This window comes from Engystomops pustulosus, chromosome 6 (assembly GCF_040894005.1).
Source record: "Engystomops pustulosus chromosome 6, aEngPut4.maternal, whole genome shotgun sequence".
NCBI classification, from domain to species: Eukaryota; Metazoa; Chordata; class Amphibia; order Anura; family Leptodactylidae; genus Engystomops; species Engystomops pustulosus.
Genome location: NC_092416.1, coordinates 116,512,219 through 116,536,692, shown reverse-complemented (window position 1 = coordinate 116,536,692; position 24,474 = coordinate 116,512,219). Strand labels below are relative to the sequence as shown.

The 24,474-nt window shown below is 41.5% G+C and overlaps 1 protein-coding gene across 2 annotated transcripts in view; it reads right to left on the bottom strand.

Annotated features, from left to right (window-relative positions):
- The window catches only part of TSHZ2 (teashirt zinc finger homeobox 2), a 113,897-nt gene that overhangs the window by 34,145 nt on the left and 55,278 nt on the right, over nt 1-24,474 (bottom strand). The gene's annotated exons all lie outside the window — the stretch shown is intronic.

Genomic DNA, 24,474 nt, shown 5'->3' with positions numbered 1-24,474 from the left:
GCAGGGAAGGATCCGGCCTGGGTGTGCAGCTCTTGATTTATGATGTATTTTCTACTCTTTCTTATCTCTAAGCCTAGGTCAGAGCCAGAAAGAATGCAGGGAAGGCACTATTTCCATAACATCTTAAATGGTGGATAATGTTCCCTGAGAAGCCCCATGCTGTCAACAAAGGCTCTGCTGGCTCCACAGCCCCACAAGTTTATTATCTCACAGACACCAGAAAAAAAGAGACCATTAACCCTTTACGTTCAGCGCAAATCATCCAGAAACGGTGTACAGATTTTCAATTTTTTTGGTCTATTTTATACTAGCTGTCCCCCTGAACAGTGTCTTCATTATGTCCAAGGGAGAGTTGACCACGAGCTTTAGTATAGGTATAATGGCAAGGTGGTAGGTACCCAACAGGGAAGGCTTCTGGACATTGAGCAGGGCTTTTTGTAAAGCTGAATCTAAATAAATGGCGACACCGAGATACAGTACATACGTCAGTGCTGCTAGAATTACGGTATACAACTATACATTACTTATTTTGTACTGATCCTAAGTTACGTTTTGTACTATACCACAGAGCTGCACTCCCTATACCGCTTATGGAGTCAATGGGGGACAAGTATCATAGTTTTTCTTTTTCCTTTGGTGAATTTTAGAGACATTTGGCAGCTCTTTTTTGCGCCTTATGTATGATCCTGTCTTTTAACTTGTGATACATGTTCAGTTTTTCCTATCCTGGCAGGCGCAAATTTTGGCTTCTTTTAGAGACTTTTTGTTGCATATGTCTCAATTCCACATGACCACAAGCCACATGAGGGGGTTATATGCAGGAGTGGACACTACTGTTAATTTTGGATTTGAGGCTGTGTCCTGCATTTGTAAGAACTCTAGTCACACTCCAGGGAGATGACGACATATGAGGCTGCGGTCACATGAGGCTATGGTGGTGTTAAGGGTGCTGTGCAAAATTTAAAACATTTAAAGCATGTAAAACAATTCCAATTTACAAAAAAATAGAGTCCTTGAAAAAAATCCTTCCTTTGCACCTGCCCTGGACCAGGTGCAGATTTGCACCTGACAAGTCGGAAAAATAAGCAAAGAAAGTGATACATAAGTGAAAAGTCGCACGGAACATCTGTAAAACAAGGTGCAGACCAAGGTGCACTTGAAAAACAACAGCAAATGTTCCAATGAAAAGGCGAAAAACGACAATAGTCGCAAAAATGAGACAATTTGACTAGCAGAAATAAAGATACATGTCCCCCACTGTGTACATAAATTACATATTCTGAGCTGATCTGTAGGTATATAAAAATTTTTTTCCTGCAACAACATGTAGTTACATCCTGTATTATACTCCAGAGCTGAATCTACTATTATCTGTGTACATAAATGACATTATTAACCTGTACTGATAATGAGTTGCTGGTGGTATCTATGTGTACACACATGACATTACTTATCCTGTACTGTTTCTAAGTTACATTCTCTGTGATAGTCCAGAGCTACAGTCACTATTCTATTGGGGTTATCTCTGTGTACATGTATGACATAACTTATCCTGTACTGATCCTGAGCTGGATCTGTAAATCTATTAAAACTTAACAATAATCATAAAATACATAAAACATTAAAACCAAACACAACTAACCCCTCCCCTTTTATATACAGTATATACAACAACTCACCTGCTGGACCAGCCCCATTCACACAGAGAGCGAAACTTTTTTTCTTTCCATTCTTTATTATACTCCAGAATTGCACATACTATTCTGCTGAAATTTTAGTGTGGCATTTGTAGGCTGTATTCATATACAAAAGAGACGTCCCGCCAAAAAGTACAGAATAAATAAATGATAGGATTCTAATTATGTGTAACTTAATTCCATTAGGACAGATGTCTTATGACTTCCTGCTAAAAGATAAACTGCTACTGCCCACATATTTGAAGGAAGGGCTCAGGAATTTACAGCAGTCAGTCTGGAGGACTGAACATACAGGCAAAAATCTATGTAGATCATCTCTAGGCGATGGGTATTTAACAATGTCCCAGAGTAGAGAAAGTAGTTCACAAAAAACTAACTAACCATCTTTCAAAGGTGTTTTGAGAGCCACGTGACTAAGGGTTACATATGTTCAATAGTGATTCAATAGTAATCATGTGCCTCATTGGAGGGACATTGAAGTAGCTTGGAGGGGACTTGAGATATTTTCCTAAGCCCTAATGCACACAATTGTAATTTTCTCATATGTGCTAGCGGTTGTTTTTGCAGCTAGTTCATGTCTCAGTGTATTTTTATGGACTCATAGACATGGATATTGTCACACCCCTGTGTGTCCTACTCTTGGCCCTGTTTGTGGCTCTGCTCTCCCATAGAAGTATACAGGGGCATGAAAAATATTTACAGATCAGTTGCTGGGTAACACAAACATGACAATGTAAAGGGGACAGGACAAGCTACTGACTTCTGTTTTTGTAGTTGATCTGCAAAAACGGATGACATGCGCTTTCACGAAACGGCCTGTTGGCTTGACGGCTCTGCATGTCTCCCTGTGTTCACTTTGCATGAGTAAAAGAAGTTTGTTCACTTTGATTGCTGAGTGCCACTTTGTTTTTCTTTTTTCTGGACTTACTATGTTATGCTGTGAAGTTGAGCACAACCTACGTGAACCCTGACGCTTTCCTAGCCCTCCGCCTCACTTGCTGTACAACGCTGATCCACCTGTGTGATTAACAGTGCCGCATATACTCTCCTACTGCTTCAATACGGATGACATGCAGACTGTTTTTGCTGTTATATGGTTTAAAAATTATAAAAATATTGAAGACCCATTTACTACAAAAACGGACAAGAGAATCCATCCCTCACCCACAATAGGCGCTCCAAAAGCTGTTGTCGTCACTCTGAGATGAGTGGGTTAAATACCCAACAAACTTGTGAACATTTATATTTTCAGCAGATTTTATCATGCAAATTATATTCATAGGATCTGGTGTGTAAATTGTCCAATGACACGGACTGCGCGCCTCTTGTGAGTGGTAATGTCTATTGTCCACCAGGGAGCTGACATTTCACTCTAATGCTAAACCCCTGCAGCTCCAGACGGAGAACAAAATGTGTAAGTACCTGCTCTGAGCAGAGACGCGGCTGAAGTTAAGTCATTATTACATTACTATAATTTATATAATTTAAGTGCATGTTGATTTCCCACTTGTAATATAGATGGCTAGGTCACAATCATTTAGCCCAGCAGGGGGCACAGTCCGTGGCAATGAGGCTCAGCGGGTGGCTGGGGGCTAAGTATTCCCCAGATTGACAGCATTAATAGCCAACAAAAAGGCATTTTCCTGACAACGCCGGGATTTGGCCAGGACAATTATGGCCCAAAAGTACTGCAGATCAATCAGATGCGAAAACTCAATGGTAGCTTCTATCACTCACTGCACATTTCATCAGCCTGAGCAGAGCTTCACTTTCCCTAATGCAAAGATTTTAGATTTTCTTTATTTTAATTGCAAAATCGAAAAAGGATTAATATAACATCAAACAAATGTTCATATACAGTTATTGAGGTCCACAAACATTTACGGTAACTACAGGTCCCATCATGCTCTGCCACGTGCTGTGAGTTCTATTTGTAGAGCAGCTGGGGACTGTTACACTCAGCTATAGCTGTACATGCAGATCTGCCAATTCACACAATGCTTGAACTTCTACGTATCAACGGCTTCTTTGTGTCTGATCACCTACAGGTTATAAAGTACATCACACAGCTCCTTGGGGGAAGGTCTTAAGGAGAGAAAAGCAAGCCTCCCAGTATTTGAGGGGTCAGTCCAGTTTTATGAGAAAAAAATCATTCTACATTTGTGAATTCTAGAGTTAAAATTTTATTAACTTCACATAACTAAAACTAAGAAATTAACCATTGGCTGGAACGAAGGAAAAGTGTTATATTCTGGACTATCAGAGAAAGATATATATATGCTCATTATGCTGCAATTTAATTTTTTCAGCAATACTATAACAGTGGTTTCATTTTATTTTGGGCAAAATAAAAAAGTAATATCTAGATTAGCAGATGACTTATTAAAGGAATCCATAAAGTGCAACCTCTTTCCGGAATCCCCTCTTAACCCCACCCCACAAGAAAGTATATAAAGTAAGGACAAGCTTATGTTAGATACAGTCATGCAGCCCTGACCGCCCACTGCCTCTGTGGAAACAGATTTACCAACAATTCAACTTAAACACAAAGTGTGAGGACTAAATATTTCCAAAGGGTCTGGATGCAGAATGAACATTGTTTTGTTTCTTCCTTTGGGGGCCCAGTGGTAACATCAAACTTCACATCTGACTCTTTCCTCTGATTTATGACAAAGCTCAGGATCTCATCCAAATTGGTTCATCCGGCTCCTCCCTGTCTCTGCTGCCTGGGAGATGTGCAGCATTAGGGGCCACAAAAGGCCTCGAATAAGTGACAGAGTAGGATATACAGATTTAAATGTTACAATGTATCAGTTTCTCAAAGATTTTCACATTTTATGGCTGTCCAAAGCTTTATAGGATCAAATTACAAAAAGAGGCACAAGAGGTTCCAGGTTTATACTGCACGGACTTTAGTCAACTTTGAGTTCACCTCTGCTTGTACTCTACACACTGGGGGAGGGGAGGTTTTTAGTGTGGTCATAAGGTAAATTAAACCCCAATATGAATAACACAGGGAATACAGAGGGACATTCGGCTTCCGTTTGTAATCATCTTTACAGTTCCCACCCCTCAATGTCCCATTGTGGCCTCCTGAGAATTCTGCGGCATTCTTGTCTTCTACATCTGCCAGTCCTGTACACCATCTAAACCACTATTCTCTAGCTGGAGTTTGCGGTTACAGTTTTGGCTTCTTTCGTGCCAGCCATCACTTACCACTTACAATGGGCTCAAAACTTTTGATGCCTGCTGGGATATGTAGTTAAACAAGAGCCACAGATAAAGTCACTGCAAGGCTAGCCTCTCCCAGCTCCACAAGACAATGCTGCCTATGAATTCCCCAAGGTAAAACATAGTTTTCCTCGATTATGTTCTATTGTTGACAGTAAGTGTTATCCCGCTGCACACAGATTCCGTCTGTACCTCCTCCCCCCTTTTTTTAATGATCTGGAAGCCTGCAGACACTGACTGCTTCCAAAAAAATTTCCATCCTTCCCACAGTTTCCTCTAGCCCGAGTGATAAATGACACCTGTCATTCTGTCACAGACAAATGGCACAGATGGGACGGCAGTGATATATGGGCCCGCAGAACAGGAAATCAGAGCCATTCTAATGCTTTCTTGTGTGTGAGGGTTTTTTTTCCTTTTTGTGAGGACTGACCAAGACTTGCTCTGTTCTCCTTTCATGGGGTAAAACTGCAAAAAAGAAACCAGAGAGGTTCAAAGCAAAAGTACAGTACAGAGAGGTTCAAAGCAAAATATTTGCTCATAAGTAGCAGATCCCCTGTAGTGCTAAAGACAATCCCAAGAGATGCTGGTAGTTGTGGTGCGGGTCATGCAGGATGTATTTTTTCAGCATCTCAGTTGTGTGCAGGTCTCTTCATCAGGATGCGACACAACATAGACAAGGCCCATGTACCAGTCTCCAGAGGTGGAAGCATATACTGTATTCCTTACCATAACTAGCAAATAGTTTTATCTTTGACATGTCCCTAGATGACTGTGTAAATACATTCTTTGTGTATATAACATACACTATCAAATACTCTGCGTTGTTGATTGGTCATAGAATATTGATTTTAAAGTTTTATGAGTTACTGAATGTCAATGCTGCCCAACCTGAGACGGACAACTACTGGTCAAAGATTTGGAGTCATAATTTGTGTCAAATGTTTGATTATACAGTAATAATTTCAGTTACAGAATATTACAGTGTATAATATTACAGATTTTATGCCCTTGTTTCCAGCACTGTCTCTTCATGCAGGGTACGACCCCGCCGTCACCCAACAGATCTGTAGACATGGATACACTGCATACATATTTTCCTAAATGGACGTCATGGAGAAATATTGTGATCGTCTTGTTGGATTAGAGCGCATGTGAGCAGCTGCCTGTATGCGGCCGCACCTCATCTGCCTCCAGCTGCACAGGCATTACCTATGATTGATGTCCCTGATAATGCTCTAAGTAGGACAAATGCCATATAGGGAACAATGTATATTTATACTGTGACAAATGGCAACAATATGTGACTGCGCCTGACTGATAAAAATACTCAAAAAGTGAGAAACCCCAAGTCACCTGCGGATGAAGCACTCATCTGTCATGGATGTGCCCAGCTGGTAAAATATGGCAGGGGATTTACTATGCAAATTAATATAGTTAAATATGGTATCTGTCCTTCCTGATGTCAGAAATATTCAAGTTACCTGGACTGTACCTTGGAGAAATGCTGTAGATTAAGACCCTGGGGCTGTAATGTTCACTTGGGGACAGTTCATAAGATTCATACATATACTATTTTACAGAGTCATTCTGTCACTTAGTAATATAAAATACTGTGTGTATCAACATCTCCGCTTCCTGTCAGTGAATGTTATGACTCAACCTTTCTTGGCTTTGTATGCATCATTACTGGGGAAACTGATACATTGTAATAAGGTGCACACAACTATGAACTTGTACTAGATCAGATTTTCAGTGTTTGGTCATGACAGATTTTGAGAATGTTTACAAACCACATTGGGGGGAATGTAACATAATGCCCATTCATGAAATGTTTGATAAATGTAGTGCATCCTTCAATGTACTCCACTTTCTATGCACCTGCTATGTATTGGAGTGAGATCTGAGCCATTGGAAACTTTATAAAATTTTAATGGTGTAAATATTATTCCACACGTCCTATTTTGCTACTTTTCAAAGCCAGAATTCTGGAATACAGAGATTATAAATTTCACCCAGTATGTGTGAGAAATCTGTAGAACCTTTCATGATAGAACTGTTAGTTTTCATGCACACGACCGTTACCATTTGGCTGTCCCGTTTTTGAGTCTATTTTCTGGCTGTAAAAATGGGCCATATGTCATATGACCCGAATGTATCCCATATTCCATCGTAAACATGCAGTTTTTGCAAAAAAAATACTGTTGGCTGGCACCCACCTGACCTGGTTCCTTCGGCAACCCACCGCAAAACCGGTATATATACGGTGAACTACACTGTATGTAAGCCATTTTTGGTACTTACATAGACTTCTATGGAGAGGCTGTTCTGCAAAAAAGTGAAAACAAAAATTCGGACATGTTCTATTTTTTACATTGTGGTGTGATGGTGACCAGATGCTTAGCTGTATTTCCTGTTAAGGTCAATGGGGATGGTTTTAAACGCAAATTAAACTTGTCCAAAAAAAAAAAAAAAACATTGGGGCAGATTTACTTACCCGGTCCGTTCGCGATCCAGCGGCGCGTTCTCTGCGGTGGATTCGGGTCCGGCCGGGATTCACTAAGGTAGTTCCTCCGCCGTCCACCAGGTGGTGCTGCTGCGCTGAAGTTCCCCGGAGGCGCACTGGAATGCCCTGAAATTCACCGGCCTATACCTGGTGTAGGTAAGTGTAATTTTCGCAACACATTTTTTTTCTTAAATGCGGCGGTTTTTCCGAATCCGTCGGGTTTTCGTTCGGCCATGCCCCCCGATTTCCGTCGCATGCATGCCAGCGCCGATGCGCCACAATCCGATCTCGTGTGCCACAATCCCGGGGCAATTCAGGTACAATCGGCGCAAATCGGAAATATTCGGGTAACACGTCGGGAAAACGCAAATCGGGCCCTTAGTAAATGATCCCCATTGTGTGCATGAGGCCTTAAACCAAACAAAATTACAGACAGTGCATCTGTGTATCATGTCAATAGCTGAAGGACTGTGAAAAATTGATCTATACTTCAGGTTTGCAGCTGGATTTGGGGGCATTACGTCACAATGCTAGGCTTTTACCTCTGTGCATTGAGTTGCTCCAGAGTTTCTGAACTTTGTGCCAAGGGCTCTTTCACACTATTCATAATCGGGGACTATGGAGAGTCCTTTTTCACAAGCTCAATTTTTTAAAAGATTTATAACCGTTTTTGCAAAATAGAAGAAAGTCTTTATTTGTGATATGCAGGCAATCCAATATTTTTAAGTGAGTAATGTTTAGATCCACTGTGGGATCCTCTTCAGACACGGATTGCGAGGAAGAATAGGGAAAGTCAGAAAGTAAGCAGTAAGTATGCCGAATTAGAAAAAGTACCCTATTCGATGCACCCGAGCAACCCTGGGAGTGACGTATATTTCTTATTTACTTTTTCACGGGCTGGCCACACTGCTAGGGACAGGTTACGATGCATCATATTCATATCTATGCAAGGATATATATGTATCTCCGTGCTTCACTGCTTAACAGCTTAGCAGCTGTTGATATAAGAAATCCAATCCCCGGTAGTGTGCCGTTTCCTTTTTCCTGAACCACTCCCATTATCCCACCACCTGCCCCATCGCCAAACACAGTGCAAGGCCCCATTTAGCCATTTGTGGGGACGTATATCTGGCCCTGGCATGCGGCATGCTTCCTAATGACAGGGGAGGGGTGATCAACGCTCATCCCAACTCCTCTACAGAGCACCAACGTTGTAAATGTAGCCTAATATTGACCACAACATAGTATAATGCCCCCTTCCTGTGGTCAACCTCCCTAAGGACCCATGTAAAACCCCTTATTGCAACGCAGAAGCCTATAATGCCTGCTCTTTAACATGTCTGGTACTTTAGACGTAAGCGGGCGCAGGTACCGAAGTCTGCAGTAATGTCTTTAGTAGCTAATTAGGTATGTAATTACCATAAATTAGAAATATTTTATTGTTTTGTTGCATATCATTACAAAGGGGCTCAGTATATTATTTCAGATATATGCTTTGTTGTATGTTATAATTTCCCCTGAGGCTTCGTTCACACGATGCGTTGTGACACATTTCTCGCTGCGTTTTCGAAGTATTCCAAAGACTTGAATTGTTTTTACATGCAGAGATTACATTGCATTTTAGCAAATGTAGTGCAAACACAATGTAACCTTACTAAGTAATCAAGGCTGAATCCTTTGGAACCTAGCAAAAAACACAACACAACTCATAGTGTGAACGCAGCTTGACAGCTTAACCCCTTCACCAAGAATCAGTTTTGTCCAATTGCAAGTGCAGTCAGCCCCTTACTGTGGCCAGATGCAGCACCATGAAGCCCCATAGGCAGTATGTATACTGGACACATTTCTAGTAACATTGCCTATTCTATTAATCTTACCAAGCATTGAGAGCATATATGACAAGAAATGGCGCCACTTGTTCCCTGTGACTAATAGTCTGTGTGCAGCGCAGATCAGCGGCGTGTAGCTCGGTATTGTTATGTATTCTACATCTTCCGCCGCTTTCCTTCAGACCCACATTTATTTCAGAGCTCGCCGATCATTTCATCTGACAGCGGCAATGCCTTCTGATTAGGGCAATGTGATAGGCAGGCAGTCAGACAAGCTGCACATGAATGCCACTGTGGGCTGAGGACATTACGGTCCCACAAGCAGGAGACCCATCCACCCCAGCCTCATTTACCTAAATATCCAGAGGCTTATCATAGCCTGAGTAACAAATAAGGGAAAAACTACACAATGAGAAAATGATCAGGAGCTGTGTCATAATAATATCAAGTCCACTCTACTTCTATGCAACATAGTGTTAAAAAGTCAAAAGAAACATCTTGTGTGCCATATTCCTTCATTTCTTTCATGACAATTACATGAATTGTTTTTTCATCACACTATTTTACAGCAGTAAAAGCTCACAGAGGCAACTTAAAAGTTTATAGGTGATAAAAATGGGGACAACAACCATGGAAAAGCATTGTGTACATGTGTATCACTGCCGTCCTGTGTTACCAGTATACTGACTCCCTACTTCATTACAAGTACACCCAGGCTTCTGTCATATTTGGTCTCCCTCTGCCCATGATCTGCTGTCATGTGACCTAAGAGATCAGATGGACTATGATGTGTTAGCAAAGCATAACACAACTGGATGTGACATACACAGGCCATGTAATGTAACACAGCAACATGAAACCTGACATGAAAGTAGGAGAAAGCACCAGGAAAGTGCCGCCACTTCCGGATGGTGTCATGTATATATGTGCATTAGAAGCTCTGAGGGGTCTTCCCAACACTATGACGTAACATATAAAGTGCGAGCTGTGCCGATACTTCTATACATAGACCCCCGCATATATAACACTGCAGTGGGTTCCCTTCCAGATATTAGGATAATCACACATCATGTGGTTACAGCACAGTTTTGTACAATTTTTACTACAGTTTCCATTACCATCACTAACCATGTGCAGTGCTGGGAGGTCTGTTCACAGCTAGGAGAAGCGGTAAGGTGTCTACAAAAATTAGCAAGATAAAGAGTATCCTGTACTTGATTCCTGGGAATAAAACGTGAGCAGACAACAGACCGGGCCACAGCTATCAATGTGATCCAGCTCAGCTCGGATAAGTAGTGAATACCCAGTGGGCCTGGCAGGAATCTCCATTCTGTCTCTCAGCTCTTATCATGGTAGAAGGCAGCATAGAGTGCAGACTCAGACATGTAGAACAAGGCCGCCTCTCTCCGCTCCTATCAACATCAACACTTCATCACGCGTGACACAGTGCGCTGCCAAATTCGTGCAGGGAGCAATGAGGTCATTGAGAAGTTAACTAAAAGGATTAGACGGGCCAGCCACAATGCATCACATAGATCTTTCTAGGATGGGTAAACGCTTAGGTGACGGCCAGGCACTGATCCGACCGCGCAGCCCGATACCAAGGATTACATGAGGGGCCCACCAGCTGTGAAGATGGAGCTGGCTACTCTGAATGAATATGCTCCAGGTCACATCAAAGGCAATACAACATGACCTCCTTAGATGAATACTAGCACACACATATTATCACCTAGTGAACACCTTTGTAAGAGGGACCAATATAAACATCGCAATGCAGATTACAGTCGACTATAAAATATTGTTCTCTGTCAATGGGCAATTTTTTCTCTAGTTGCCATGGGCTTGTCAAAGGTAATGTAATCCCCCAGATGTAACTTTATCAAGCAAATGGAAACAGTAAAATAAGTGCAAAGTAGATAGTGGTCTATACAGAATGGTGACTTCTTTATTGGAAGTAAGTATATACCCCCTTTAATAGAAGCTGAGCTGCTGGAAGGGGATTAGCAGAGAACACAGTGTGAGCAGAGGAATCCATTTAATTAACAGCCATGGACCTCACCACCAGATTATAGAGGGTCATTAACTGGCCCTCCTGCAATCCCAAAACACAATGCCTGGCTTGTGTAGTAAAGGCAGGGAAGGCTGGAAAGCATGTATCCTGCTCAGAGCCATGCCTCAAATGTATATGCAGCCGTAAGCCCTAATCAGGCATCCATAAGTTTAGGTTTTCAGATGCAATTTTTAATGTTCATACCAGGAGTGTAGCATCTCTCAATTATTTATACTGACCCCTTATGATCTGCACCATTAGTCTTCAAAAACGGCATCTGAAAATTGAAACATGCGGACGCACATATAACTTATAATGAGCTCCTGTAGGCTCCGCTAAGTCTAATATGCCGTGGAGAATGAGATGCTTGAATCACTATCAGCGTATAGTCACATGTGGCGCTTGTGTTGCGTTTACAAATGCAACTCAAATGCCCGAGAACGGGCCTCAGCCTGATCGCATATGCATTTCCATGGAAACGCATGTGATCGCTACCCAGCACCCAATGTCTTGCATTTAAACGATATAAGAAGAGGTGTGCTGGTTACCGAACACATGCGTCCCTGGGCTCTTGCATTGTGTTTGTAAACGCAACACAAGCGGCACATGTGACCGCATCAATGACATTTACTCTCACTCCTGTTAGAATTATGTGTTTCTGGATGTGTGTACTGCATGTCCCAGCATACCTTGCACTGCCCAGCTATTAACCTCCTTTATGGAGTTGGCAGCGACATCCTCTTATATTCTTGAAAGCAACCATTGACAGTGCAACACAAACAGAATGACTTTGCAGCGGTACACACATCATAAACCTGAATTTGCAAGTCCAAAGCCATAAACACGCACTTAGGAAAGCGGCTGGTCACCCAAATAAAGGGTTAAATTTGAAACTGTCAACAAAGCCCTGTCTTAATATAACCAAACTTGAGGCTTTTATCCTGGAAGATTTATGAAGTAATTTTAAAGAGGCCCAAGCAAACATCTGTCAATAAATTGAATGCTGGCTGTAGGATTTATACGCCAGACAAGAATTTCTCATTAAGTGCACATTAGCACAGTTGGGATCATAAATAGTACAAGGGCAGGATAGTGGGGCTCTCAAGTTGTCATTAAAACACTATCTAAGGACTAATGAGGAACTGATGGAAGGATACTAACGATCCTCAAGGCTCTGCAGTCAGAGGAGGCCGCCATTTATCAGCCATTCAATCCCTCGCAGCAAAGCAGATATGGACTTGTGTTACTTCACAGCAGTTGTAAAACTACGACTCCCAACATCCACTCCAAGACACAACAGTGGAACAAACAGGATGGACCAGCATCAATACCAGCCCGTACTGGCACAGGCCACCACAAGTCCATGAATATACTTTACACATCTGGACGCTTGTACAGAACCATAAAGAGCTCATAATATAACATAACATACAATAATAAACGTATTTGGACTACGTCATGCACAGGTTGCAGACTGGTTCCTATATTTATGGCAGATCCATCAGAAAACACATTTCAACACCGGAAAAGCAAATACTGTATAAGGTTACTGGGTAACTTAATATACATAAAATTACTAGCTGCATACAGCAGAAGGGGAGAAGAAAACAGGCTACTATAGAGATTTATATTGCTTCTAAACTAGACCCTGAGGACCCTAATGGAACAAAATTTTCATCTATTATTCCTCAAAATACAACCTGGTTCAATAAAATATAAACTTCCTGAAAGCTTCAAGAATGGTAATTATTATTAATTCCACCCTTTCTAAGCGGTGGAGGAAGATGCACATTGTAACCTATGCTTACAGTATTTTTCGGACTATAAGGTGCACCGGAGTATAAGGCGCACCATCAAATGCCTGCTAGAATGTCTAGGTTCATATATAATTGTATACAAAAACGTGGAATTTTGATATAGGATATGTCGTACAGTAAATCATGTAGCCAGCACACCATACAGCATATTATCAAAACCAAAGAACAAGTTGGTGTGTAAAGGCTAAGAAGTATATAAATTTTATTTCAAAATATGGAAAACACACAAATGATGTCATGCATCACATTTCATAAAAACATTTTAAAAATGTACAAAATACACAGAACAGGTGGAACGGAGCCAATCCAACCGATCCACACACGGCCACCAGTCAACATAAAGTAGAAGGGATCACCCCCATGCACGATTGGAAATACATGTTAACAACAGCATACACAAATTGCTGGCCTATTGGTCTGTCAAGTGATGAGAGTATGGGCAAACTCCTGAATGAAAAAATAAATAAGCAAAAACGGTGAAGCCCGGGTAATGATGAAAAAGGAGTCAGCCAGAAAAAGAGTCAAAAAGCCAGCAAAAAATGAATAACTAAAGAAATACAAGGTAGATCATGGGGGGAACAGGTAAAGGAGAGACAAGTGGACGAAGGCACCCCACGCGTTACGTCGCGAGCCTGCGACTTCCTCAGGGGTCTGACTGGCTTTTTGACTCTTTTTCTGGCTGACTCCTTTTTGATCATTACCAGGGCTTCACCGTTTTTTATTATTTATTTTTTCATTCAGGAGTTTGCCCATACTCTCATCACTTGACAGACCAATAGGCCAGCAATTTGTGTATGCTGTTGTTAACATGTATTTCCAATCTTGCGTGGGGGTGATCCCTTGTCCCTTTACACACCAACTTGTTCATATATAAGGCGCACTGGACTATAAGGCGCACCTGATTATAAGGATGAATGACCAGCAGGTGGCAGACCTGTGCACAGTTCGAGGCTGTTGTCTGTTGTCATATATAAGGCGCACTGGACTATAAGGCGCACCTTTGATTTCTGAGAAAATCAAAGGATTTTTTGTGCGCCTTATAGTCCGAAAAATACGGTAAGTTAAAGGGGTTATCCAGAATCATAGCTTGGATGAACACTGCAGTCTCTTCACTTCCTAACAAACACAAAACCATACATAGTATAGTGACCATGCCTACTATTGCAGCTCAGCCACATTCACCTACATAGGACTGGGTTGCCGAAAGGTCTTTGGACACATGAATGTGAAGTCACTGCCCTACGAAGCGGTACAGATGCTTACAGATGCTGCTCCACTATGTGCAGGAGCACTGTGGCTAGAAAGCAGGAGCTGGTCAACAGGAATACTGTGACCACTTGCAGGAGCTGATCAGCAGGAGCACTTCCACCCCTTGCAGAAGGTGATTAGCAGGAGCACTTCCACCACTTCCAGGAGCTGATCAGCAGGAGCACTTCCACCCCTTGCAGAAGGTGATTAGCAGGAGCACTTCCACCACTTCCAGGAGATGATCAGCAGGAGCACTTCCACTACTTCCAGGAGCTGATCAGCAGGAGAACTTCCACTACTTCCAGGAGCTGATCAACAGGATCACTTCCACCTCTTTTAGAAGCTGAAAACGGCCCAAACGCGCCTAAAAACGCCACGTGTGTCACCACCCTGAGGGTGCGCTCACACGTGCGTGCTGCATGCGTCAGGACGCGTGCATCATTTATAAAGGTTACAATGCATTTGGTTACTCTGGAAGAGGTTTTCTTCATTGCTGGAAGTGTAAGCAGCACACATCCTGACACCCACGTTTTAACCCATCCAGAATGTCATGTATGAACGCACCCTGACTGATCACTGACAATTGAGTAGGTAAATTTATATCAGGTTTATTTTACCATTTTTACATGGTAAAAACTCATTCAAGCAAAGGGGTCAATGCTTACCATCCAAATACAGTCAGTTCTATTATTGATCCATTGCTGTAGATATGTACAGCATGTAATGTCCAAAACTTACACATTAATAAAATCTACAATTCCAAGCAAGTGGGGTTGAGAGCATGCTGGTAAATGTAGTTTTGCAGCAGCAAAAGAACCCAGTAAAATAATTCCCAAGTGAGCTGATGGGGTTAACCAGCAGCAGTAGAGATGGAATAGGATGTGGTGATGCAAAAGGTTCAGTCAGTGCACGTTACACCTTACGTCTATAGCAGCGCGGTTTCTTTTTTGCTGCAGCCATTGAAAACAAGCCTTAATAAGAGCGTACACCCACTTCCCCATCTGTCAGGACAGCTGTGATGCGACGCACGCTCCCGCTCCGATCCTGCCTCTCATACTGTACACCATCTCTCGCTCTCTCTACGCAATTTAACTGCTGATTACAACAACAGATTTATTAGTCGTAATTAAACCAAACAAATGGAACTTGCTAAACTCCTTACTACAACAAACAGACCAGGAACACGGGACCCTCCACAATTCTTACAATGGCGTAGGACTACTGAATGAGATTCAGACAAATGAAAAAGATTGGGGAACATTTACATAAAGTGTCTGTGTCTGCATTGGCTTTGTTACCGACCTGCTCTGGGAAAGAAGATACACATTTAATATTGTGGAGCTATGCACATACATTTCTAGCGCCAAGACCATTTTCTGTCCCTGGGACCAAAATCTGTACCGAGGCAGCAAACATCCTAATGTGAGTGCAATAGCACAGTTTTGTGTCCCTGCTAGACCAAATTTCTTTTGGTCTACTTTCCGCCAGTTTACAGCACCCAAAAATGGCCGCGACACATATTAATTGTGTCTGAGTTTTCACTCTGCCATAGCCACGCCCCTTTTCGGAGAAGAGTCGGGCCGGAGGAAAAAAAGTAATTTTTTTCTGGCGCCGCCAGCTAATAAATAGGTCGGAGAGCAGAACATGCAGTGAGAGCACCACAAAACTGGCAGAAACGCCATAGTAAATGTCCCCCTTTGTGTAGTAAGCGAGGAACCCATTGTCATATTACAGCTTCTTTCTACTCTCTAGGAAGCTGCTTTCACACAAACATAGCCTAGGCTACAGACACGTGCTGAAGAGAGGAGGGGTGAACACTGCTCACCTCTCCATATGGAGCCCGGTTGTACGTACAGAAGGTTATATAGGATGGTTGATCTTTTTCCCGTCAACGGTACTTGTGTGATCACCATACCGTGTGGACTTACATTAAGACATAGACAAATTGAGTGTCCGAACAAATCTTCGCGAGAAAGGGGCTCAAGGTCTCTTTCACACAAACGTATGAAAATTTTGCCTTATACTAGCCATATAAAAACAGTGCAGAAGGCTAGATCAAAATGATCTAAATAAAATTAGAGGAAAAGAATATTTATAAATCTATAGAAAAAGCTAGTTTCCTAACAAAAAAATTAACAATCCCCCAAAAAATCTTAAATGCATCACTAGACTTAAAAATGACTAGAAATAAAAAATACAAATAATAAATATGAAATTTAGAATGACCATTGACTAAGCAGGAGGCAGAAATATTACAAAGGCTTAAACAAAAAAAAAATATGGGCACAGTTCTCACAACCTATATTTAAAAACCTACAAAAACGCAGCTACATTTAGAATTTTGTCTTTATAACAAAAAAAGTAAAGAGTTTTGTATTTTGATATACAATAAATGATGTATTTTTCGCCAAGTAAACGTCCAGGATTAAAGATGTCTGAAATTACTTTTGCGCATTGTGTCTCTCTGTGAATGTCAGTAACGAGGCGCATGACAGTGGTGGAGCGAAGAGCGATCACAAAGTTAAGTATCTATTTCACTTAAGAGAAAAAAATTATACAACCTGCCCGCCACCGAGAGTGTGGCAAAATACAAATGTATCTCAATTCATTGCAAATTGTCGCTCTCTGCCGAACGCCGGGGGGTCCTTGTCTTTAGGTATTTAAACGAGGAGAGAGTTTAAGTAATCCTGGCAGTATTACAAAATTACCTTTAAACACAGAAAACACCTTTACTTTGTTACAAGATGCAATTTACACTTTTTGTCTAATGGCGTCTCCGCTCAGAAAAATGTTACACTAATGTGATTTCTGAAATTCACTTCCCTATCCTTTGTGTTGCGGTAAAATGATCCGTTATATATTCTCCTGCCTGTTGTCAGCTTTCTGATGCCATTTAATTCTAAGTACTTATACTACTGTAATTTGTCTACATGTCACAGAACTTTCCAAAAAGTTATTTTTTTTTCCTTCCCCTCCCCCGTCTCAAAAACACTTTTAATAAGGGCTGACAAAAAGCACAACCGGATCCATTTCAATTATCTGTATAATCTTTCTGGATTGTAACCCGGCAACACTACAAAATTCTGACATGCAGCAATGAGTTTTTATAGCGAACATTTTCACCTGTCTACATCTTTATTAATTCCTTTTTTACCAGACGAGCAAGTGATTGACAATAACATACCTTTGTATATATACATGCAGGGTATATTGAATATATTAGCGGCCGGATGGATCCCGCACAGTTAAACATAGATCTATTATCCATTCATTTGAGGAAACATTATAGAGAGGTGGGAAAATCTGTCAAAACCATTTTTTTTTTTTTTTTACAGAAACTGAACTATTATCTTTTTTTTCCCCCGATTTGCAAATGAAAAGGTATGTTAAGAGATTTCTGGGTATTTTTAACATACACATAATCAGCTCAGCAGTACCATGATATCCATTCATTATTTTCAGGTGTATTGTGCGGCAGGCGTGGAAATTAACTCAGGCGTTTTCAGCAGACCTGACAAGTTTTTATGGCAGCCAGTTATTAGTGGGCGGGTTTCTCAAACATCATAAACATGTAGTGTTTCCATGACCCACAACGAGCACATATTTCACCGAACCCTATCCCACCATATCTGCAACAAAATATTGTAAGAATGACATTGGCTAGCATGATAAAAATATTTGCTGTAAAGTTTATTCACAGATCCGTTATTTTTCTCAGTATGATTTTCAATAATGTCTAACTATTTTTTACTGTTTTTCACATGTCTGTTTTTTTTTCAACAGGTCTGTTGAAAAAAAAATTCACATCCTGTCCTATATTTTTCAAATTTGCAGATCATGGAGTCAAAAAAAGGAATCGCTCCTGCACTAGGTGGATTAACATTAAAAATCAAAGTTTCTTCTTTATTAATCCATGGATAAAATGTTACTGTTAAAATAACAGTCTGTTTGCTACATGGTGTGTAACATTTCACCTATGGATTAATATAGAAGAAACTTTGAAACTGTAGCAATTCCTTTTTCGTGTGGTATTCCATTCAGCCCGGCTTCAGACTAGTTATGTGCGCTGGAGGAATCAGCAACATGTGAGTTTCATTTCTGATGTGAGCTGGTTTGGAGTAACTTACGGTATGTATGTCAGTTTTTTAGGCAATACAAGTGAATTGATAACATTACTGTGCAGTCATTTATTTTACTGATGAAGCTGGGGATTTTTGCCTTCTAATGAATATCAACCATCAAGTTCTTTTTGTGGAACATGGGATGCCAAACAGATGTGAAAAAAATGAATGCAGACAAAAAACATTGAAAAAAGGGAAATCAAAACGGACAATTTTTCGACAGATTTACCTGTATAAATAAGTCTTAAGAATGACAGTACAGTGCTAATTGGAGACTCACCCTCTAAATGCATTTAGTTTAGCACTAAGTGTGATCTACAGCATTCATGTGTAAGGATTGACTTTTATTTTTCAGATATTCAGATATTCCTGTGTACTAAGCGTACCGCAGTTAAAAATTTATATGAGAGAGTCAAACTGATGAAGTAGCGTCAAACAGGAGACTTGGCAAAGGGTACTTTCTCTTGGCTGCTCTCTCCACAAGGTGGAAGGCAGACTGGAAAGAATACGGGAAATAGTTCTTCATTGTGAGAATAAGGATGATCTACTACAAAAAGAGGTAAAGAAAATATTACACTGAAAAAAAGGACAGGTAAAATAACCTCCCTCAAATTCTACATAGTGTTCATATTGGGGCGAAGGTTCCACGGAAATGCGATCCGTGCACCCTTAGTAAATAATACTAAGGGTCCACGGATCGCATTTCCGTCGGACTGTTCATGGTTTTCAGAATTTGCGCCGCTGTGACAGGGATTTAGAAGGGAATTGTGTCGGACATGATCGGATTTTGGCGCAGCGGCGCCGGATTTCATGCAACAGAAAAAAGGGACAGATTTCATATATTGGAAGTACTCAGGGTATTAGTTGCACACAAGAAGTCACCAGTATTATAAGTTACTCATGGTAGGTTGTTGCAGATCATATAAAAGGTCCCAGAAAGGTTCAACCTGCTAAACTGGAGTGTTTCATGTATTATCTTTCCACTTTAAAAGCCTTACGCATTATATAAGGGACATTAGAAGTCTATACAGGGGACCAATGAATGAAAACCACTTCTTCATTCCCAGTACCCAAGACAGTATCCTTTCCCAGTGAGTATCACAATTCTCCTGAGAGGGGCACATTACCTCTCCCACACACAAAAGCTTACAAAGTTGCAATTACAGAGTAGAGAGCTTATGGTGCCCTGCACTGTGATCGAGAACATTTTATCTGCCAGCATCTATGAATATCCACCATGTTCTATAGACGTTTCATGTCGCCACCAAGGTCACGAGCTCTTTATTTTCTGTATCACTTGAATAGAAGGGTTTTTTATTTCAAAATAGAGGCTTTTTTCCACTTTACTTGGACAAGGAAAACACAATGTTCTAAAAATATTAACTTTTTGCTTCTGTTGTTCAATGGCTTCATCTTGGGTTTGATGGAACTCTTTGAAAAAATTCTATAATGCTGCTTTCAATTCATTCCATTTATTTTCAGCAATTTCATACAATGGAAAGGGTATAAAAGGTGTAGAATACAGTCGTGGAGCTAGGGGGAAATTGTTTAACACTCTCTGTGCAAGATGAGCAAGAACTAGTAAATGACCCAACTACAACGGGGTATGTATCATTAACAAAAATATTTTTATTCTTCTAAATTTGAAATCCCAACATGTCTTATATGTTCAGAAGAGTTGCAGCCAGGTATATCTATATACTCTACCTATTTACCCCTATTAAGTCCCAGTTCATAAACAATATAGCGTTACAGACAAGAGAAAAGACAAAAGATTTTATTTAGCTCACCCACTTCTGGTAGTCACGCGTAGACGCGTTTCGAACCAAACATGATTTTTAATCATAGTCTGGTTAGTGTGATTAAGAACCATGTTTGGTTTGAAACGTGTCATTTTTTTCTATGATGGTACCTGTTTTAACTCTTTTTAAAGGATGAAATAGAAGCAAATTTTAACATAACCATTTGCTGTTACACCTGCCTGGTAGCTGGATTCACTACAATATAGCATTACAGTCTTATTAGTCCAGTGTTAAAAAGGGTGGTCAGGCATAAAAACAATAAACAACATATACTCACCTTCTTCATTTTCTGCTGCTCCGTTCTGCTGTGGCATTGCTGGTCACTGACTGTTTGTTTGCAAAGGCCCATGCTACAGCAGCGGCACAGAAATTAGGCAGGCACATGGCAGTGGTCAGGACCCCACCGTCGGCCTTAGCAAACAAACAGATGCTGACATTGACATAATTATAAGTAGTTTATTGTTTTTAAGCTACCCATCCATATATAAGATTTTACTTTATCCTTGGACAAGCTCTTTAACGTACAACTGTAAAGTATACTCTGCACTAAGCAAAAATAAGCAATTTTATAATTTACTCTCATTAGCTGCCTGCAGGTGTTTAGCCTGGGGGGCAAGATAAAACCTCTGCTAGCTGCTAATCTCCATTTGCCAAGCTTTATGGTAACTATAGGAAACCGTATTGAACAGCTGGAGACGACAGGAGGCTGATTGGGAGTGGCAGTAGGACCTTGAGTGATGTCACAAGCATGTGACGAATCACACGCTTCAGGTCGTCCAATTACGGGTGTCGTTGGAATGGTTCAGCTGTGCTGAAACTATTTTTTGTCAGTATCTTTACAGTTATGCTTTAACTATTGTTATAAATATTTATTTTGTGGGAAAAAAAGAGAAATATATCACCTTTAAGGGGTTCTCCAGCCACATACAACTTGCTGATCGTGAGGGTTTCAGTGATGGGACCCCCGCCGATCACAAGAAAAAGGATCCATTGTACCCCAATTATCTCAGCACTGGTAGAAAGACCAGGAAAACAAGACTGTGGAGTAGGGGAGTCGAAGTTCAGGAAACTGAGGGGTTGGAGTATGAGTTGGAGTCGGAGCTTTAGCTTAACAACTCCACAGCGCTGCAGCAAGTTAGCCTCTATCCTGTGAATACAGACTTACTACGTTTGCAGTTGTACAGAGTCCTAAAAGCCATGTATGTTCCACTCAGAATTCTGGGAAACGAATATGCAAATAGGTCTCCCACAAATGGAAACAGAAAAATGATATATTTCTATTGCTACTTTAAATTAGGTATCTCCCTATAGATCAATGTGGACTGTCAGGAAGACTTGTGACTATACTATTGGTAATTACAAAACCAGTAAGTCTCTTCCAGAAGGAAAGGACACCAGATGCTTTCAAACTCATAAACTACTTATCAGTCCTGTGTAGGGAACCAGTTTGGTGCTGTCTGGAAAAGACTTACAGGTTTGGGCTTTAACTCAAGTTATGTCTCAAGACTACCTGATATGACTCTGCTGATTCTTTCCCAATCTGTCCAGCAACACTCCAAGGGGAACTTCACAATACAGAATTTGTCAACCATTTAGAATTCCTCAATGAAATGGACTAAAATATTTAGAAATGTTTCCGAATTAATACGCAATATAAATAATGTGCTCTTTTTCGTAGACAACAGCAGCTTAAATAAGCCAGGGCACAGAAATCTTCGAAGAAATTTGAATTGTTCACAAAGAATTTAGACTAAAGAGAAAAAAAGAAATGAGAAAGAAAAAGTTGTAGGTTGATGTATATTGAAATGTTTCAATCAGCCTTTGCGTTTTCTCATCTTGGCTTTTAATGAATGCTGCTCTTTTATAAGCTGTGCCAGGCGCTCGTGAAGAACATACTTATTATGAGGCTACAAGGAGAATTGGAGGAATGCTTGACTGGCATCAATCAATCATTCCTGCCCCGGATTAAGTGATCCCTCTTCTGTAACACAACACTTCATAAACAGTCTACAACATAAATATGTGGATCCGGAGGCAATTAGAGCCCATGCAGCCCCACATCACCCAACCAAGGGTGATGCACTAAGTACATTGTAAGAGAAAGCTCCTTGGAGAGGCATGGGGCTATATGAACACAAAATCTGGAAAGCAGGCCAGTAAAATTAGACAAGTTCTAGGAAATTACAGGGTCAGATAATGGCTGTAAATAAGGAGGATCAGATACAACTTCATTATTATACTATATATCTGAGCAGAACCTTAATATAGTACAGATTTACATGTAGTGTCAAAAAAGGACAGCATGTGTACTGCATACACATAAATACATAACACAGCATATTCACTGGATATTCATGTATACTTTACACACATATGTATATACACACATACACACACACACCGTATATACTTGAGTATAAGCCGCGTTTTTCATCACTAAAAATGTGCTGAAAAAAAACTAACTTGTCTTATACTGTACATGAGTCTATAAAAATTAAAAAAACTCTTTACTCACTTTTCCAACGCCCCCCTCAGGCACGCTTCTTGCTGCCAGTGCTCCGGCTATATACTGGGGCCATCGGCTGCTGGCTATATACTAGTGGGCAGGGGCTGGCAGGCTATATACTGGGTGGCATGGGCTAGCTATATACTGGAGGCATGCGCTGGCAGGCTATATTCTGGGGGCATGCGATGGCAGGCTATATACTGGGGGCATGGTTATGGCTATATACTGGGGGGGGCAGGGGGCGAACTGGCTAAATACCAGAGGGTAGGGGGCTGACAGGCTATATACTGGAGGGCAGGGGGCTGGCTGACTGTATACTGAGGGGCAGGGGCTGGCAAGCTATATACTGGGGGGGGGGAATGGCTGGCTGGCTATAAACTGGGTGACAGGGGGCTATACTGGGGGGTATGGGCTGGCTTGCTATATTCTGGGGTATGGGGGCTGATTGACTATATACTGGGGGACAGGCAGCTGAGTGGCTATATACTGGGGGGAAGGTGGCTGGCTATATACTGGGGGCAGAGGGTTGACTGGCTATATATAAGGATGCAGGAGCTGGCTGGATATATTGGGGGACAGGGGCTGGCTATAAATTGGAGGGCAAGGGGCTGGTTATATACTGAGGGCAGTGGCTGGCTATATACTGAGGGAAAAGAGGCTATACTGAGGGGCATGGGCCTTACTTTATACTGGTGGCTGGGGCTGACTGGCTATATACTGGGGGCAGGCAGCTAACTGGCTATATACTGGGGGTAGGGGCTGGCTCTATACTGGGGGCAGGGGCCTGACTAGCTCTATACTGGGAGCAGGCGGTTGACTGGCTATAAACTGGGGGGCAGGCGGGTCTGGCTATATACTGGGGGCATGGGCTGGCTATATACTGGGTTGCAGGGGCTGCTGGCTATATACTGGGATGCAGGGACTGGCTGACTATATACTGGGATGCAGGGACTGGCTGACTATATACTGGAGGGAATGGACTGGTATATTAGGGGGCTGGCTATATACTGGGTTGCAGGGGCTGGCTCGCTATATATTGGGGGGCAGGAGCTGGCTATATGGGGGGGCAGGGGCTGCAGCTTATATACTTGGGTTTATGGGTTGGCTGGCTATATAATAGAGGGCATGGGCTGGCTATATACCAGAGGGCATTAGCAGGCTATATATTAAGGGGAAAGGGACTGGCTGAAAGCTGTGGCCAATGCATTTCTCACCATAGGCTTATACTCAAGTCAATAGTTTTCCCAGTTTTTTGTGTTAAAAATAGGTACATCGCCCAGGATTACAACATGGTTGCTTTTTTTCCAAAAACAGAACCACAACTGACATTTGCGATTATAGTATTGTGCTGCAATGCCACACAAAACCTGTGGACTGAGGTGGTGCCGATAGTTTTTTTATGTTTTTCTATTCCTGCAAATGCCCTTTACCTCCTTGTCTTGCTATTTTTTGCAGTACTGTAGGTTTTGGCCGTTGTGGGTACAGCAGTGAAGGGGTTACACAGGTCTCATCCCGGATTTGCAATGCTCTGTAAAGGATTCTAGGTATTCCCCACTGCAGCAAAAAACGGCAGAGAATAATTCTGGCACAATTCAACGTCTTTAAATGTTTGGCTGGATCTGTGCATAATGTGCACAAATGGCCTCGAGGCACAAACAGCCCTTTTT